Genomic DNA, 18,780 nt, shown 5'->3' on the forward strand with positions numbered 1-18,780 from the left:
CCGTCTCTGGTTTGTGTTCGATAAGCCTGGGTTCATTTCTGTGTATGTTTTTGCTTTATTTTCCTTCAGCAAGGGCTTATCCGATGCCTATTCTACGATGAACTGTGTTTCGTAGTTAATAAACAAATTGCTTTGTCTTTGCCAGCCTTGTAGCGAGTTTGTTTCTTCAGCTTCACAAGTTGTTTGCCACAGTTTAAAGACACTTTCCAAGCGTTGACCATCTCAATGTTTCTTTAATTCGTTGTAGATTTCCTCATCTATGTTCTTCAATTTTTCTTCATTGCTCAGCGCTCTAAGCTTAAGCAGTTCTATTTCTGTCTTCATGTTTTCCAAGTGTTAGTTTCTCCCTTAATTCTCTTTGTTGGTCCTGTTCGTTTGGAATACGTTTAGTTTGGAGTTTATGAGGCAGAATTTAACCAGTGTTCATAAATTTCTGCCTTGTGCTTGTTTTTGATCATGTTTCAGAAAGAAACCTTTCTGGCTTTAAGTTTTTCATTCTATATGTGTATAATGCGGTTTTTAATTGCTAGTGGAGGGGGATGGGCTTCTATCTTGTGTATCATCTGTAGGTGGATTTTCATTTAAGCAACTATTATGTGGTAAAGAATGAAGAGTGGTGCATAATTCGGACAAATGTTGATTGAGCTGTTCCAGGGATTGTTCTTTCTTTCATTTTCCTCTTGTGTGGAGCGAGTGAGTTCATCAGTGTTGCTAATCAGAAGTCTCAAATTCGTGTTCATCTCTCTCAGTTCCTTAAGAGTCTCTTCGTTGAGACTTTTAACTGTAGAGTTTGGTGTTTGTGGCATTTTCATTCTCATGTGTAGTGAAATATAATAAAAATATGGCACAAAATAGAGAAACACACGTGGAAATATAAGAAGAAAAACAAACGTGAAGTCTTTTTATGAAAAGTAACGATAGATATATGCAATTAGATGAACTGAGGTGGGAATAAAAGTCATTGTTAGGAGTTGTTAAAGAGATTGAAAAGCATACTGGTTTCCTAATATACCTAATCATTGCGTTATGTAAGATTTTTCCTACTAATTTAATTCAGTTTACGTATCCTTCCCCCGCCCCGTGTAAATTGAACTCAGAACGTAAAGCGTTTTGTCCTCCTAATTTCCGTTTCTATGGCCACGAAGTCAAACATTCTCATAGAATTTCAGTCGCATTAGAACTACTCCAGAAAGACGAAGGCTTTGGTCGGCCCGAGGCTATAGTAGAAAACACTTGCTCAAGATGTCACGCAGTGGGACTGAACCCCGAACCACGTGGTTTGTTAGCAAGCTACTTACCACACATCTATTACAAAATTTACAAACGACCACACGTTTTGAGATTCAGGTGTATTTTCAAACTTCAAAACGAATCCTCCAATATATATATATATATATATATATACTCTTTTACTTGTTTCAATCACTTCACTGCGGCCATACTGGAGCACCGCCTTTAGTCGAGCTAAGGGCTTCTTTCAGTTTCCGTCTACCAAATTCACTCACAAGGCTTTGGTTGGCTCGAAGCCATAGTAGAAGACACTTGCCCAAGGTACTACGCAGTGGGCCAGCAATGATGGGTCTCAGTTTCAGGTCAGTAGGGGGAGGATCATTGACAACAGATGCTGGTGTGTTTATGTCCCCCCCATAACTTAGCGGTTCGGCAAAACAGACCGATAGAATAAGTCCTGGGGTGCTCCAGCATGGCCAGTCAAAAGAAAGACTGAAACAAGTAAAAGAGTATATATAATCGTTTTATGTTCCATATATAATTGTTTGTCAGTCCCTGTGAGATAAAAAATGAAGTGAAAAATTTTCATAAGACTCCTTAGTGCAGGCCCTGGGTGATATTGAACCCTGCCCGGAATGTTATTGGTGTCTACATATGCCTTTACCCACAAGACCACCGAGACACCAACAGAAATTTAGTTAAAAAATGTCATATTTAAACTCCAATTCTATTTGAGCATGTAAAGGACAAACTTGGCTGGGGCAAAATGAATAAGACAAGATAAGGCATATTTGCCTTTTAAATTCTCCCGAAAACTCGCTAATACACATCAGTATCCATCCCTAGACATCAGAAATGTAAAGAAATAAATTAAAATATCTCAGCCAAATGAAAGAGGCTCAGAGAAAATTGGCGGCGGTGCACCAGTACGGCCGCAGCTCTAAGCTGAAACTATAAACAAACAAACATTGTAGGAATTAAATTTCTTTTTAATCAAAAAGATGTTCTATAATTTTTTTTTATTGAATTCTGGGAAAAGTTAGGTTTATAAATCCTAATTTTCACGTATAAAATTGCCGCCAGTAAGATGGAACAGTGGTGCTAGAGGTGGAAGGGGCGTTGGGGCGCGACAGGTGGTCGAGGCTGCCTGGGTTCGCGCCCCCCTTCCCCTTTCACTTCTTTCATTGCCGGACCATTGACCCTGGCGGGTTTTTACCTCGCTTTATCATTTTTCCTCCTACTCCAGTCCCCCTCCTAAATACTCCTAATTCTCAAAGACGAAATTAATTAAATAAATAATAATTAATTAATTTTAAAAAAACAAAATAAACATACATTTCGTACGAAATACCTGCGGCTAAAGAAATACAGCTAGCTTTACTGATTGAGTGTTTACGAATCGATGTATGTTATTGATACATGTAAAGCCATTCCAGAATCGACCCTCTCTGATTGAAGTAACGTAATTTTAGCCGCTGAAGAATTAAGAATTATGGCTGCAACAAGGTAGGCAAAGAATAGAATCTTTTTTCTTTTTATACCCATTGTCTTTTACCGTCGCCTTTTAATGCGTTTTACACGAACAAATTGACACAAGAGTCTTAATTTTTGGTTTAATGTGAACACCCGGCCATATATACGTATGTATATTGGCAAATATTCGGTTGTCCGCAAAGTTCGTGCCGGTCGTTACAAGTTTGTGAATCTCCATTTTTTAACTTGAAGACATCCTAAGTCGAAAATTAAGCTACTATAAATCAGAACAAAGCAAATGTAATAAATATTTTTGAAAAGAAAACTTTGCTCCAACGAACCGAAAGAGCAATGAAATGTCATTTATCGCCCATTACATCTCGTACAGACAAGTGGGGGGTAAAAACATAGAACGAATGAATATGAGGATGTAATGGCTACTACTGAACATCACTTCCGAGTAGTATCATTTAAATGTGTCTGGCATCAAGCTTATCATTGGATTATCTTTGTTAAGTAAACTGTGGATCTACTGTTTCACAAATCCACCACAGGTGACAAATGTCCATAATAATCTACCTCTGTCCCCAATGGGTCTATAGCCTCACCAAAGTTTCCTTTCTTTGTAGCTTTTTCAATCAGTAATAACACATTGCCTACTTGGAACTTTCAATGTCTCTTCTTCTCTGACTATAAAAACTTGTTTATTTTCTCTTCAATCGCTGCATTTGTCCAATGTTAAAAATCCTGTTGATGTTTTATATTGTGTTTGTGTAATCAATTGGTGGATATTCTGTTGTTGGAGTTACTGGGCTTTATGTTTGGTTGGGGATTCTAGACCGATTAGTGTAATTCTGGTGTGAGGGCATTTGTGTATCACTCTGTTCTTTTCTCTAGAGTTCTTGGTTTCCTTTCTCTTTTCTATTCCTTGTCCTTCATCTGGAGCCAGTCAGGGGCTACTGGCATCAACCATGTTCGCATGGTGCTCTTTTCATGCCCCAAAGAACAAAAATAAAAATAGGACAGCAGCTGGAAGTGCTCAGGTGTCACTGGGGCAGGCATTGATGATTCAGCGCTTAGGAATGCCTCTGTAGGAGAAAATGTAGACCTTATTAAATATGCAAGGACCCTGAAACTTATGTCCTCTTAAGGGGTTTTTGCTTAATAAAAAAAAAAAAATCTCTGTAAATGTAGTAGTGTTAGAGAGATATATTGGCATCACTATTGAATTTAAAAGGAGATATCGGGTCCACATGAGCTCATTTTCGAATGCCAAATACTCCAATTCTACTGCATTGGCATATTATACTCAGGATTTGAAGAGGAGGAATATGAGCTATACTATTGAATGGTTAGGCCTATCCAAAGCCCCCCCTCCTACACACACTTTAATGCTAATTTAAACAGATGTATGCTTAAGGGAATCGTACTTGATTTGTAAATGTTTTGGGCCAAACACCTCAATATTTTCTTATGTGCTCCCTTTTCGTAATGATAGGTCTTTCTCTTTAGAGGCCCACCTGAGCTGTGATCTTGAACTGAATCTGTAGCAAATTTTCTTTTATTTAAATTTAATTATTGATCATTGAAATGCATATATTTTTCTTTGTTCGACTCGTGTTACCCTTCTCGCTTTTACCACCTTTTATTCGTGCATACCACTTGGGACCCTGTTGTTTTGACCAATTGGAATGTTTATTCATTATACCTTTCAGTTTAGTCAACCATTTCATCAATTGCAGCAGCTTCATAACTAATTCAGTTCTCTGATAGCTTAGTTGTATATCTGATATGCTTCTATAATTACTGTTGTATTGAATAATTATTGATAGATCTAGGTTACTTTAGGTGAGCCTAATAACTGATGGTTTTGGGGTCTTGTTGTTTGTCACTCTTGGTGAGTCCTTGACAGTATACAACTAAGCTATTACTCTACATTAAAAGAAACAGGCCTCTGTAAAGTGCAACACATAACCAACAGTGGGGCTCATTGCTGGTTCCACTCCAGTACCCGGTGTCGTACGATGTGGGGCATAGGCTAATGTACGGAATACAAGCCAAATGATTGAAGTAATAATAATACAGTAAGGTTTTCTTGAAGCATTGACAGGTGTGGTTATGTGATAGACAAGTTTGCTTCCCAACCATTCAGTCCCACTGCAGATATATGTGCGTCTGTGTTGGTGTTTACATCCTCATGAAAGACACAAAATAAGTAGCAGGCTATTCTGGTAAGAAAGAGCCTATGTATACATTTTAATCAAAATATATTTCGTTTTTGCTAGATTAGATTTGTTTCATTAAATTACCAAATTTCTCCTCAAACGTTAAATCCACATTTTCCTATCCTGCCCCCACCCCAATATAGAATATTCTCTTCCATTCCATAATTCGGTATAGTGTACATTTAAAGACTGGCTTTTGTTTTTCCAATCAGGTTTCAAAGTTGCAAGAAGAGGTGATGAGGAAGACATGGAAAGGTAGGCACACACACACTTACACATATATGCAGTCACTACTAGATTCATAATATATACAAACATACACACACATTACTCGATTCATAATATATACACATACATACATTACTCGATTCATAATATATACACATACATTACTAGATTCATAATATATACACACAAGCACACACATTACTTGATTCATAATATATACACACAAGCACATACATTACTCAATTCATAATATATATACACACACACACACATTACTAGATTCATAATATATACACACAAGCACACACATTACTTGATTCATAATATATACACATACATACATTACTAGATTCATAATATATACACACAAGCACTCACATTACTCGATTCATAATATATACACATACATACATTACTCGATTCATAATATATACACATACATACATTACTCGATTCATAATATATACACACAAGCACATACATTACTCGATTCATAATATATACACACACACATTACTCGATTCATAATATACACACAAGCACATACATTACTCGATTCATAATATATACACACACATTACTTGATTCATAATATATACACACATTACTAGATTCATAATATATACACACATTACTTGATTCATAATATATACACATACATACATACATTACTAGATTCATAATATATACACACAAGCACACACATTACTTGATTCATAATATATACACATACATTACTAGATTCATAATATATACACACAATACTTGATTCATAATATATACACACAAGCACATACATTACTCGATTCATAATATATACACACACATTACTCGATTCATAATATACACTCAAGCACATACATTACTCGATTCATAATATATACACACACATTACTTGATTCATAATATATACACACATTACTAGATTCATAATATATACACATACAAACATTACTAGATTCATAATATATACACACATTACTCGATTCATAATATATATACACACACACACATTACTTGATTCATATACCTGATATGCTTCTATAATTACTGTTGTATTGAATAATTATTGATAGATCTAGATTAGCAACAGTCAGTGCTACTATCACCAACTGAAAATCTAGGTTACTTTAGGTGAGCCTAATAACTGATGGTATTGGGGTCTTGTTGTTTGTCACTGTTGGTGAATCCTTGACAGTATACAACTAAACTATTACTGTACATATATATATTTATTCAGTTATTATGTCACATGCTAAAAGAAACAGGCCTCTGTAAAGTGCAACACCTAACCAACAGTGGAGCTCATTGCTGGTTCCACTCCAGTACCCGGTGTTGTACGATGTGGGGCATAGGCTAATGTACGGAATACAAGCCAAATGATTGAAGTAATAATAATACAGTAAGGTTTTCTTGAAGCATTGACAGGTGTGGTTATGTGATAGACAAGTTTGCTTCCCAACCATTCAGTCCCACTGCAGATATATGTGCGTCTGTGTTGGTGTTTACGTCCTCATGAAAGACACAAAATAAGTAGCAGGCTATTCTGGTAAGAAAGCTTAGCAAGAGCCTATGTATACATTTTAATTAAAATATATTTCGTTTTTGCTAGATTAGATTAGTTTCATTAAATTGCCAAATTTCTCCTCAAACGTTAAATCCACATTTTCCTATCCTGCCCCCACCCCAACATAGAATATTCTCTTCCATAATTCGGTATAGTGTACATTTAAAGACTGGCTTTTGTTTTTCCAATCAGGTTTCAAAGTTGGAAGAAGAGGTGATGAGGAAGACATGGAAAGGTAGGCACACACACACTTACACATATATGCAGTCACTACTAGATTCATAATATATACAAACATACACACACAAACTGATGTTCATAGATACATATTCATAATATATACACACATTACTCGATTCATAATATATACACACAAACACACTCATTACTAGATTCATAATATATACACATACATACATTACTCGATTCATAATATATACACACAAGCACATACATTACTCGATTCATAATATATACACACATTACTAGATTCATAATATATACACACAAGCACATACATACATTATTTGATTCATAATATATACACATACATTACTCGATTCATAATATATGCACACACATTACTCGATTCATAATATATACACACAAACACACTCATTACTAGATTCATAATATATACACACAAACACACTCATTACTAGATTCATAATATATACACACAAACACACTCATTACTAGATTCATAATATATACACATACATACATTACTCGATTCATAATATATACACACAAGCACATACATTACTCGATTCATAATATATACACACACATTACTAGATTCATAATATATACACACAAGCACATACATACATTATTTGATTCATAATATATACACATACATTACTCGATTCATAATATATGCACACACATTACTCGATTCATAATATATACACACAAACACACTCATTACTAGATTCATAATATATACACATACATACATTACTCGATTCATAATATATACACACAAGCACATACATTACTCGATTCATAATATATACACACACATTACTAGATTCATAATATATACACACACATTACTAGATTCATAATATATACACACAAGCACACACATTACTAGATTCATAATATATACACACAATCACATACGTTACTAGATTCATAATATATACACACAAGCACATACATTACTCGATTCATCTATATATATAAAAATGAGAATGTCTGTCTGTGTGAATCCCTAAAACTATGCAACCAATTTCATTCAAATTTTACACATGCCTTACTTAGGGTTCCATTTGCGTTTTAGTCAAAAAAAATTATTAACTTCTTGCAGAGTTCGAGCACACGGCAACATAATATCTCCTCCATTATTTAAGTATTACTTGTCAAAAGTGAAACAAAAACACTCATGTCAAATACTTTTACAATGAAACTATTCTGCTAACTGAAACAATCACATTTCGATACTCTCAGAGAGAGATGTATATGTATACATTCAGATTGGAGCCTGGTGTTGCCATCCGGTTTCACCAGTCCTCAGTCAAGTCGTCCAACCCATGCTAGCATGGAAAGTGGACGTTAAACGATGATGATACATGTATATGTACACGTATATACATGCATACAGATATCTAGACATACATACACCCATCACACACAAATTAGTCATTTGTTTTCTTATCCAAAACTACGTATCTTTATGAAATTATATTCTATATATAACGGCCATAGTTCCCATGAAAATTTATATATTTTTGATGAGCATTATTTGTAACTCAACAGTAGAACAGTGTAAGACTACCCTTTCAGATATACTTACATTGTGATTTCTGCAATGTGGTGCATAAATTGTCAAGTAAATGAGATGCATCTTTGCCTCCACTGATTCACTTGCAAAGTGTTGAGTAAAATTATTTCGTTGCAGACCTCCTTTGGGTCTTTTTATTATCACTACGACACACATTGTCCCCAGTTGGTAACATTGATTTCAAGGCCCTCCTGGATGAGAGACTGGCATTCCACTTAATGTCTAGACTGCGTTTTTAGATTTCATTATATTCTATAACCCGGCCATTTCTGCTAGTAATATATACACACACATTACTAGATCCATAATATATACACACATACATTACTCCATTCATAATATATACACACTTTACTAGGTTCATAATATATATATACATACACACTAGTCGATCAGTGGGAGAACATGGTGGAAGACTCCTAACCTGGGAAGAAGGCGAGAGTCCTTTTATATAAAAGTTGTAGAAACTACATATATAGTATGTAATCATATCTAAAGATTATAGAAACTAAATTATCATACTTTAAATTAAATAAAATAGACACACTTTTTATTATATCAATTTATTTTCATCAACAAAATACACATGCAGGATGCCTTCTTCGTTTCTTTTTCATCTCCAGAAACGAAGCAGTTACTCTGGAGGACTGGACAAAGAAGTCAGATTCAAACTGACAAGTTCCTGGACCTGAATATAATAAAATACAAGACGATGACAATATTAATGTGCCAATAAAGAGTTAAAAAACAATGTCTGTTTGTTATTATTTATACATATATTTCATTTCCGTAGAAACTAAATTATCATACTTAAATGTTGTAGAATGTAATCATTATAGACACTAAATCATCGAACTTAAATGTTGTAGAATCTAATCATTATAGACAATAAATCATCAAACTTAAATGTTGTAAAATCTAATCATATAGAATGTAATCACTAAATCATCGAACTTAAATGTTGTAGAATCTAATCATTGTAGACACTAAATCATCAAACTTAAATGTTGTAGAATCTAATCATATAGAATGTAATCATTATAGACACTAAATCATCGAACTTAAATGTTGTAGAATGTAATCATTATAGACACTAAATCATCAAACTTAAATGTTGTAGAATCTAATCATTATAGACACTAAATCATCGAACTTAAATGTTGTAGAATCTAATCATTATAGACAATAAATCATCAAATTTAAATGTTGTAGAATCTAATCATTATAGACACTAAATCATCAAACTTAAATGTTGTAGAATTTAATCATTATAGACACTAAATCATCAAACTTAAATGTTGTAGAATCTAATCATTATAGACACTAAATCATCAAACTTAAATGTTGTAGAATCTAATCATATAGAATGTAATCACTAAATCATCGAACTTAAATGTTGTAGAATCTAATCATTGTAGACACTAAATCATCAAACTTAAATGTTGTAGAATCTAATCATTATAGACACTAAATCATCGAACTTAAATGTTGTAGAATCTAATCATTATAGACAATAAATCATCAAACTTAAATGTTGTAGAATCTAATCATTATAGACACTAAATCATCGAACTTAAATGTTGTAGAATCTAATCATTATAGACAATAAATCATCAAACTTAAATGTTGTAGAATCTAATCATTATAGACACTAAATCATCGAACTTAAATGTTGTAGAATGTAATCATTATAGACACTAAATCATCAAACTTAAATGTTGTAGAATGTAATCATTATAGACACTAAATCATCAAACTTAAATGTTGTAGAAACTAAATATATATTATGTAATCATATTTAAACATCGTAAACACTAAATTATCATACTTTAAATTAAATAAAATAGACACTTTATTTTAATTAACAAAATGTCTTGTTGGTTTCTTATACTCTTCTTCTTCTCCAGAAACCAAGCAGTTACTCTGGAGGACTGGACAAAGAAGTTAGCTTCAAATTGATAAGTTCCTGGCTCTGAATATACGAAAATACAAGACGATGAAATATTAAAGTGTCAATAAAAAATTAAAAAACAATGTCTGCTTGTTATTGTTTATACATATATTTCACTTACTGTGAGTAAGTGATCATACTTGGAAACTAAATTATCATATTTAAATGTTGTAGAAACTAAGTGTATAGTATGTAATCATATTTATACATTGTGTAAACTAAATTATGATAAAACATGGCGTTCTATCATATGCACATATGGGTGCAGGACATCACAAGAAGGAAACAAACTTTTTTATTGAAGAGCGAAGGAAAACAGAGAGGCGACACGTTTAAATTTCCCTTCATCAGTTGTCCCGTCTACTCCGCATTTCGAAGGAGTAGTGTGTGTATATATTATGAATCTAGTAATGTTAAATATGTAGAAACGATATGCATGTAAGAGTAAGAAATCCCCAAAATTGTAATGACCGGCATGAACTTTACGGACAACCCAATATTTGCCAATATACATACGTATATATGGCCGGGTGTTCACATTAAACCAAAAATTAAGACTCTTGTGTCAATTTGTTCATGTAAAACTACACCAGTGAAGATGAGTCTATAGTCAAAAGCGAATGCCGTCCTACAAAAGGTAGAAATAAAGCACTTCGTGCTTTTTGTGAACACATTACCAGTTTTCCTTTCAATACCCTACAAATTAAATCCAACCTTAATGTAAAAACCTAATCGAGTTACAGAATGATATAAACCACACCATTAAAGAAGCCGACAAAGGAAGTGCGGTAGTGGTGATGGACACAGAATACTACAAAAAGTGAATATTCTCCACGATGGAAGATAATATTTACTATGAATACAATACAACCCACAGAAGACTCTTTAAAACTTATCCTCTTCAAATATAGACCTAGTCTATTCTATGGATTACCTAAAATACACAAAAATCCAGATATTTGTAAAGCTTGCAGTGTTTCTCCAAGCCTATGCATTAATGATCCTCCCCCTACTGACCTCAAACTGAGACCCATCATTGCTGGCCCTGTTTGTGAAGCCCACCGTTTGAGCAACTTCCTCGACATCTTACTCAAACCGTTTCTAAAATATGTGAAAAGCTGCATCAGGGATGACTTAGACATGCTAAACTGCCTCCCGAAGACAATAAGTGAAGGAACCCTGTTAGTATCATTCGATGTGAATTTGTACAATATAATCCCACACGATTAGGGTATAGAAGCGATGATCACCTTCTGGCTAGAAAAATACCCACAAGAGATGCCAGGACGCATGAACCACAGATTCATAATTGCAGCACTCCTAACACCAACCACCCCACACAGTGGACTGAGTGCCCTTTACGTGGCACCAGCACAAGGGGATTCAATGGTTGGGAAGCAAACTTCTCTATCACATAGCCACACCTGTCAATGCTTCAAGAAAACCTTACTGTATTATTACTTCAATCATTTGGCTTGTATTCCGTACATTGGCCTATGTCCCACATCGTACAACACCGGGTACTGGAGTGGAACCAGCAATGAGCTCCACTGTTGGTTAGGTGTTGCACTTTACAGAGGCCTGTTTCTTTTAGCATGTGACATAATAACTGAATAAATATATATATGTACAGTAATAGCTTAGTTGTATACTGTCAAGGATTCACCAAGTGACAAACAACAAGACCCCAATACCATCAGTTACTAGGCTCACCTAAAGTAACCTAGATTTTCAGTTGGTGATAGTAGCACTGACTGTTGCTAATCTAGATCTTTCAATACAACAGTAATTATAGAAGCATATCAGGTATATGAATCAAGTAATGTGTGTGTGTGTATATATATTATGAATCGAGTAATGTGTGTGCTTGTGTGTATATATTATGAATCGAGTAATGTGTGTGCTTGTGTATATATATTATGAATCGAGTAATGTATGTATGTGTATATATCATGAATCGAGTAATGTATGTATGTGTATATATTATGAATCGAGTAATGTGTGTGCTTGTGTGTATATATTATGAATCTAGTAATGTATGTATGTGTATATATTATGAATCAAGTAATGTGTGTGTATATATTATGAATCGAGTAATGTATGTATGTGTATATATTATGAATCGAGTAATGTGTGTGCATATATTATGAATCGAGTAATGTGTGTGCTTGTGTATATATATTATGAATCGAGTAATGTGTATATATTATGAATCGAGTAGTGTATATATTATGAATCGAGTAATGTGTGTGTATATATTATGAATCGAGTAATGTATGTATGTGTATATATTATGAATCGAGTAATGTGTGTTTGTGTGTATATATTATGAATTGAGTAATGTATGTGCTTGTGTGTATATATTATGAATCGAGTAATGTGTGTATATATTATGAATATGTATCTATGAACATCAGTTTGTGTGTGTATGTTTGTATATATTATGAATCTAGTAGTGACTGCATATATGTGTAAGTGTGTGTGTGCCTACCTTTCCATGTCTTCCTCATCACCTCTTCTTCCAACTTTGAAACCTGATTGGAAAAACAAAAGCCAGTCTTTAAATGTACACTATACCGAATTATGGAATGGAAGAGAATATTCTATGTTGGGGTGGGGGCGGGGGCAGGATAGGAAAATGTGGATTTAATGTTTGAGGAGAAATTTGGTAATTTAATGTAATACGTACGTACGTTCGTAAGTACGTTCGTTTCTTTGTTCGTTCGTTATTTCCTGCCTATGTAATACGTACTTTCGTTCGTTCGTAAGTACGTTCGTTCATTTGTTTGTTCGTTCGTTCGTAAGTACGTTCGTTCATTTGTTTGTTCGTTCGTTAATTCCTGCCTATGTAATACGTACGTTCGTAAGTACGTTCGTTCGTTAATTCCTGCCTATGTAATACGTACTTTCGTTCGTTCGTTAATTCCTGCCTATGTAATACGTACTTTCGTTCGTTCGTAAGTACGTTCGTTCCTTTGTTTGTTCGTTCGTTATTTCCTGCCTATGTAATACGTACGTTCGTTCGTTCGGAAGTACGTTCGTTCCCTTGTTTGTTCTTTCGTTAATTCCGGCCTATGTAATACGTACGTTCGTAAGTACGTTCGTTCATTTGTTTGTTCGTTCGTTCTTTCGTTAATTCCTGCCTATGTAATACGTATTTTCGTTCGTTCGTAAGTACGTTCGTTCCTTTGTTTGTTCTTTCGTTAATTCCTGCCTACGTAATACGTACGTACGTTCGTTCGTAAGTACGTTGGTTCATTTGTTTGTTCTTTCGTTATTTCCTGCCTATGTAATACGTACGTTCGGTCGTAAGTACGTTCGTTCCTTTGTTTGTTCGTTCGTCCTTTCGTTATTTCCTGCCTATGTAATACGTACGTTCGTTCCTTTGTTTGTTCGTTCGTTCTTTCGTTAATTCCTGCCTATGTAATACGTTCTTTCGTTCCTTTGTTTGTTCGTTCGTTAATTCCTGCCTATGTAATACGTACGTTCGGTCGTAAGTACGTTCGTTCCTTTGTTTGTTCGTTCGTTCTTTCGTTATTTCCTGCCTATGTAATACGTACGTTCGTTCGTAAGTACATTCGTTCATTTGTTTGTTCGTTCGTAAGTACGTTCGTTCCTTTGTTTGTTCGTTCGTTCTTTCCTTATTTCCTTCCTTTGTAATACGTACGTTCGTTCCTTTGTTTGTTCGTTCGTTCTTTCGTTAATTCCTGCCTATGTAATACGTACTTTCGTTCGTTCGTTCCTTTGTTTGTTCGTTCGTTAATTCCTGCCTATGTAATACGTACGTTCGTTCGTTATTTCCAGCCTATGTAATACGTACTTTCGTTCGTTCGTAAGTACGTTCGTTCCTTTGTTTGTTCTTTCGTTATTTCCTGCCTATGTAATACGTACGTTCGTTCGTTCGTAAGTACGTTCGTTCGTAAGTACGTTCGTTCCTTTCTTTGTTCGTTCGTTCTTTCGTTAATTCCTGCCTATGTAATACGTACGTTCGTTCGTTCGTAAGTACGTTCGTTCATTTGTTTGTTCGTTCTATCGTTAATTCCTGCCTATGTAATACGTACTTTCGTTCGTTCGTAAGTACGTTCGTTCCTTTGTTTGTTCGTTCGTTCTTTCGTTAATTCCTGCCTATGTAATACGTACGTTCGGTCGTTCGTAAGTACGTTCGTTCATTTGTTTGTTCGTTCGTTATTTCCTGCCTATGTAATACGTACGTTCGTTCGTTCTTTCGTTAATTCCTGCCTACGTAATACGTACGTTCGTTCGTAAGTACGTTCGTTCATTTGTTTGTTCGTTCGTTCTTTCGTTATTTCCTGCCTATGTAATACGTTCGTTCGTAAGTACGTTCGTTCCTTTGTTTGTTCGTTCGTTATTTCCTGTCTATGTAATACGTACGTTCGTTCCTTCGTTCGTTCTTTCGTTATTTCCTGCCTATGTAATACGTACTTTCGTAAGTACGTTCGTTCCTTTGTTTGTTCGTTCGTTCTTTCGTTATTTCCTGCCTATGTAATACGTACGTTCGTTCGTTCGTAAGTACGTTCGTTCCTTTGTTTGTTCGTTCGTTCTTTCGTTAATTCCTGCCTATGTAATACGTACGTTCGTAAGTACGTTCGTTCATTTGTTTGTTCGTTCGTTCTATCGTTAATTCCTTCCTATGTAATACGTACGTTCGGTCGTTCGTAAGTACGTTCGTTCATTTGTTTGTTCGTTCGTTATTTCCTGCCTATGTAATACGTACGTTCGTTCGTTCTTTCGTTAATTCCTGCCTACGTAATACGTACGTTCGTTCGTAAGTACGTTCGTTCATTTGTTTGTTCGTTCGTTCTTTCGTTATTTCCTGCCTATGTAATACGTTCGTTCGTTCGTAAGTACGTTCGTTCCTTTGTTTGTTCGTTCGTTCTTTTGTTATTTCCTGTCTATGTAATACGTACGTTCGTTCGTTCGTAAGTACGTTCGTTCCTTTGTTTGTTCGTTCGTTCTTTCGTTAATTCCTGCCTATGTAATACGTACGTTCGTTCATTTGTTTGTTCGTTCGTTCTTTCGTTAATTCCTGCCTATGTAATACGTACGTTCGGTCGTAAGTACGTTCGTTCATTTGTTTGTTCGTTCGTTATTTCCTGCCTATGTAATACGTACGTTCGTTCGTTCGTAAGTACGTTCGTTCCTTTGTTTGTTCGTTCGTTCTTTCGTTATTTCCTGCCTATGTAATACGTACGTTCGTTCGTTCCTTTGTTTGTTCGTTCGTAAGTACGTTCGTTCCTTTGTTTGTTCGTTCGTTCTTTCGTTATTTCCTGCCTATGTAATACGTACGTTCGTTCGTTCCTTTGTTTGTTCGTTCGTAAGTACATTCGTTCATTTGTTTGTTCGTTCGTTCGTTCCTTTGTTTGTTCGTTCGTAAGTACGTTCGTTCCTTTGTTTGTTCGTTCGTTCTTTCGTTATTTCCTGCCTTTGTAATACGTACGTTCGTTCCTTTGTTTGTTCGTTCGTTCTTTCGTTAATTCCGGCCTATGTAATACGTACGTTCGTTCGTTCGTAAGTACGTTCGTTCATTTGTTTGTTCGTTCGTTCTTTCGTTAATTCCTGCCTATGTAATACGTATTTTCGTTCGTTCGTAAGTACGTTCGTTCCTTTGTTTGTTCTTTCGTTAATTTCTGCCTACGTAATACGTACGTTCGTTCGTAAGTACGTTCGTTCATTTGTTTGTTCTTTCGTTATTTCCTGCCTATGTAATACGTACGTTCGGTCGTAAGTACGTTCGTTCCTTTGTTTGTTCGTTCGTCCTTTCGTTATTTCCTGCCTATGTAATACGTACGTTCGTTCGTTCGTAAGTACGTTCGTTCCTTTGTTTGTTCGTTCGTTAATTCCTGCCTATGTAATACGTTCTTTCGTTCGTTCGTAAGTACGTTCGTTCCTTTGTTTGTTCGTTCGTTCTTTCGTTAATTCCTGCCTATGTAATACGTACGTTCGTTCATTTGTTTGTTCGTTCGTTCTTTCGTTATTTCCTGCCTATGTAATACGTACGTTCGTTCGTTCCTTTGTTTGTTCGTTCGTAAGTACATTCGTTCATTTGTTTGTTCGTTCGTTCGTTCCTTTGTTTGTTCGTTCGTAAGTACGTTCGTTCCTTTGTTTGTTCTTTCGTTATTTCCTGCCTTTGTAATACGTACGTTCGTAAGTACGTTCGTTCCTTTGTTTGTTCGTTCGTTCTTTCGTTAATTCCTGCCTATGTAATACGTACTTTCGTTCGTTCGTAAGTACGTTCGTTCCTTTGTTTGTTCGTTCGTTCTTTCGTTATTTCCTGCCTATGTAATACGTACTTTCGTTCGTTCGTAAGTACGTTCGTTCCTTTGTTTGTTCGTTCGTTCTTTCGTTATTTCCTGCCTATGTAATACGTACGTTCGTAAGTACGTTCGTTCATTTGTTTGTTCGTTCGTTAATTCCTGCCTATGTAATACGTACTTTGGTTCGTTCCTTTGTTTGTTCGTTCGTTCTTTCGTTAATTCCTGCCTATGTAATACGTACGTTCGTTCGTTCGTAAGTACGTTCGTTCATTTGTTTGTTCGTTCGTTCTTTCGTTATTTCCTGCCTATGTAATACGTACTTTCGTTCGTTCGTAAGTACGTTCGTTCCTTTGTTTGTTCGTTCGTTCTTTCGTTATTTCCTGCCTATGTAATACGTACTTTCGTTCGTTCGTAAGTACGTTCGTTCCTTTGTTTGTTCGTTCGTTCTTTCGTTATTTCCTGCCTATGTAATACGTACGTTCGTTCGTTCGTAAGTACGTTCGTTCCTTTGTTTGTTCGTTCGTTCTTTCGTTAATTCCTGCCTATGTAATACGTACGTTCGTAAGTACGTTCGTTCATTTGTTTGTTCGTTCGTTCTATCGTTAATTCCTTCCTATGTAATACGTACGTTCGGTCGTTCGTAAGTACGTTCGTTCATTTGTTTGTTCGTTCGTTATTTCCTGCCTATGTAATACGTACGTTCGTTCGTTCTTTCGTTAATTCCTGCCTACGTAATACGTACGTTCGTTCGTAAGTACGTTCGTTCATTTGTTTGTTCGTTCGTTCTTTCGTTATTTCCTGCCTATGTAATACGTTCGTTCGTTCGTAAGTACGTTCGTTCCTTTGTTTGTTCGTTCGTTCTTTTGTTATTTCCTGTCTATGTAATACGTACGTTCGTTCGTTCGTAAGTACGTTCGTTCCTTTGTTTGTTCGTTCGTTCTTTCGTTAATTCCTGCCTATGTAATACGTACGTTCGTAAGTACGTTCGTTCATTTGTTTGTTCGTTCGTTCTTTCGTTAATTCCTGCCTATGTAATACGTACGTTCGGTCGTAAGTACGTTCGTTCATTTGTTTGTTCGTTCGTTATTTCCTGCCTATGTAATACGTACGTTCGTTCGTTCGTAAGTACGTTCGTTCCTTTGTTTGTTCGTTCGTTCTTTCGTTATTTCCTGCCTATGTAATACGTACGTTCGTTCGTTCCTTTGTTTGTTCGTTCGTAAGTACGTTCGTTCCTTTGTTTGTTCGTTCGTTCTTTCGTTATTTCCTGCCTATGTAATACGTACGTTCGTTCGTTCCTTTGTTTGTTCGTTCGTAAGTACATTCGTTCATTTGTTTGTTCGTTCGTTCGTTCCTTTGTTTGTTCGTTCGTAAGTACGTTCGTTCCTTTGTTTGTTCGTTCGTTCTTTCGTTATTTCCTGCCTTTGTAATACGTACGTTCGTAAGTACGTTCGTTCCTTTGTTTGTTCGTTCGTTCTTTCGTTAATTCCGGCCTATGTAATACGTACGTTCGTTCGTTCGTAAGTACGTTCGTTCATTTGTTTGTTCGTTCGTTCTTTCGTTAATTCCTGCCTATGTAATACGTATTTTCGTTCGTTCGTAAGTACGTTCGTTCCTTTGTTTGTTCTTTCGTTAATTTCTGCCTACGTAATACGTACGTTCGTTCGTAAGTACGTTCGTTCATTTGTTTGTTCTTTCGTTATTTCCTGCCTATGTAATACGTACGTTCGGTCGTAAGTACGTTCGTTCCTTTGTTTGTTCGTTCGTCCTTTCGTTATTTCCTGCCTATGTAATACGTACGTTCGTTCGTTCGTAAGTACGTTCGTTCCTTTGTTTGTTCGTTCGTTAATTCCTGCCTATGTAATACGTTCTTTCGTTCGTTCGTAAGTACGTTCGTTCCTTTGTTTGTTCGTTCGTTCTTTCGTTAATTCCTGCCTATGTAATACGTACGTTCGTTCATTTGTTTGTTCGTTCGTTCTTTCGTTATTTCCTGCCTATGTAATACGTACGTTCGTTCGTTCCTTTGTTTGTTCGTTCGTAAGTAC

The 18,780-nt window shown here is 35.5% G+C and overlaps 2 long non-coding RNA genes across 2 annotated transcripts in view; both read left to right on the forward strand.

The window, feature by feature from the left end:
- Positions 1–2,504: 2,504 nt before the first annotated feature.
- LOC149130870 (uncharacterized) overlaps positions 2,505–18,780 on the forward strand; it is a 506,474-nt gene continuing 490,198 nt past the window's right edge. The window contains exons 1-2 of the long non-coding RNA XR_016238598.1: positions 2,505–2,736; positions 5,141–5,183. This is a non-coding gene — a long non-coding RNA (uncharacterized LOC149130870). The remainder of the gene's footprint in view (positions 2,737–5,140; positions 5,184–18,780) is intronic.
- Positions 6,171–10,546, forward strand: LOC149130871 (uncharacterized). The gene is made up of 4 exons (XR_016238603.1): positions 6,171–6,705; positions 6,916–6,958; positions 9,136–9,264; positions 10,420–10,546. It is a non-coding gene; the product is annotated as an uncharacterized LOC149130871 (long non-coding RNA).

The sequence above is a fragment of the Octopus bimaculoides genome, chromosome 27 (assembly GCF_046866305.1).
Source record: "Octopus bimaculoides isolate indiv1 chromosome 27, ASM4686630v1, whole genome shotgun sequence".
NCBI lineage: Eukaryota > Metazoa > Mollusca > Cephalopoda > Octopoda > Octopodidae > Octopus > Octopus bimaculoides.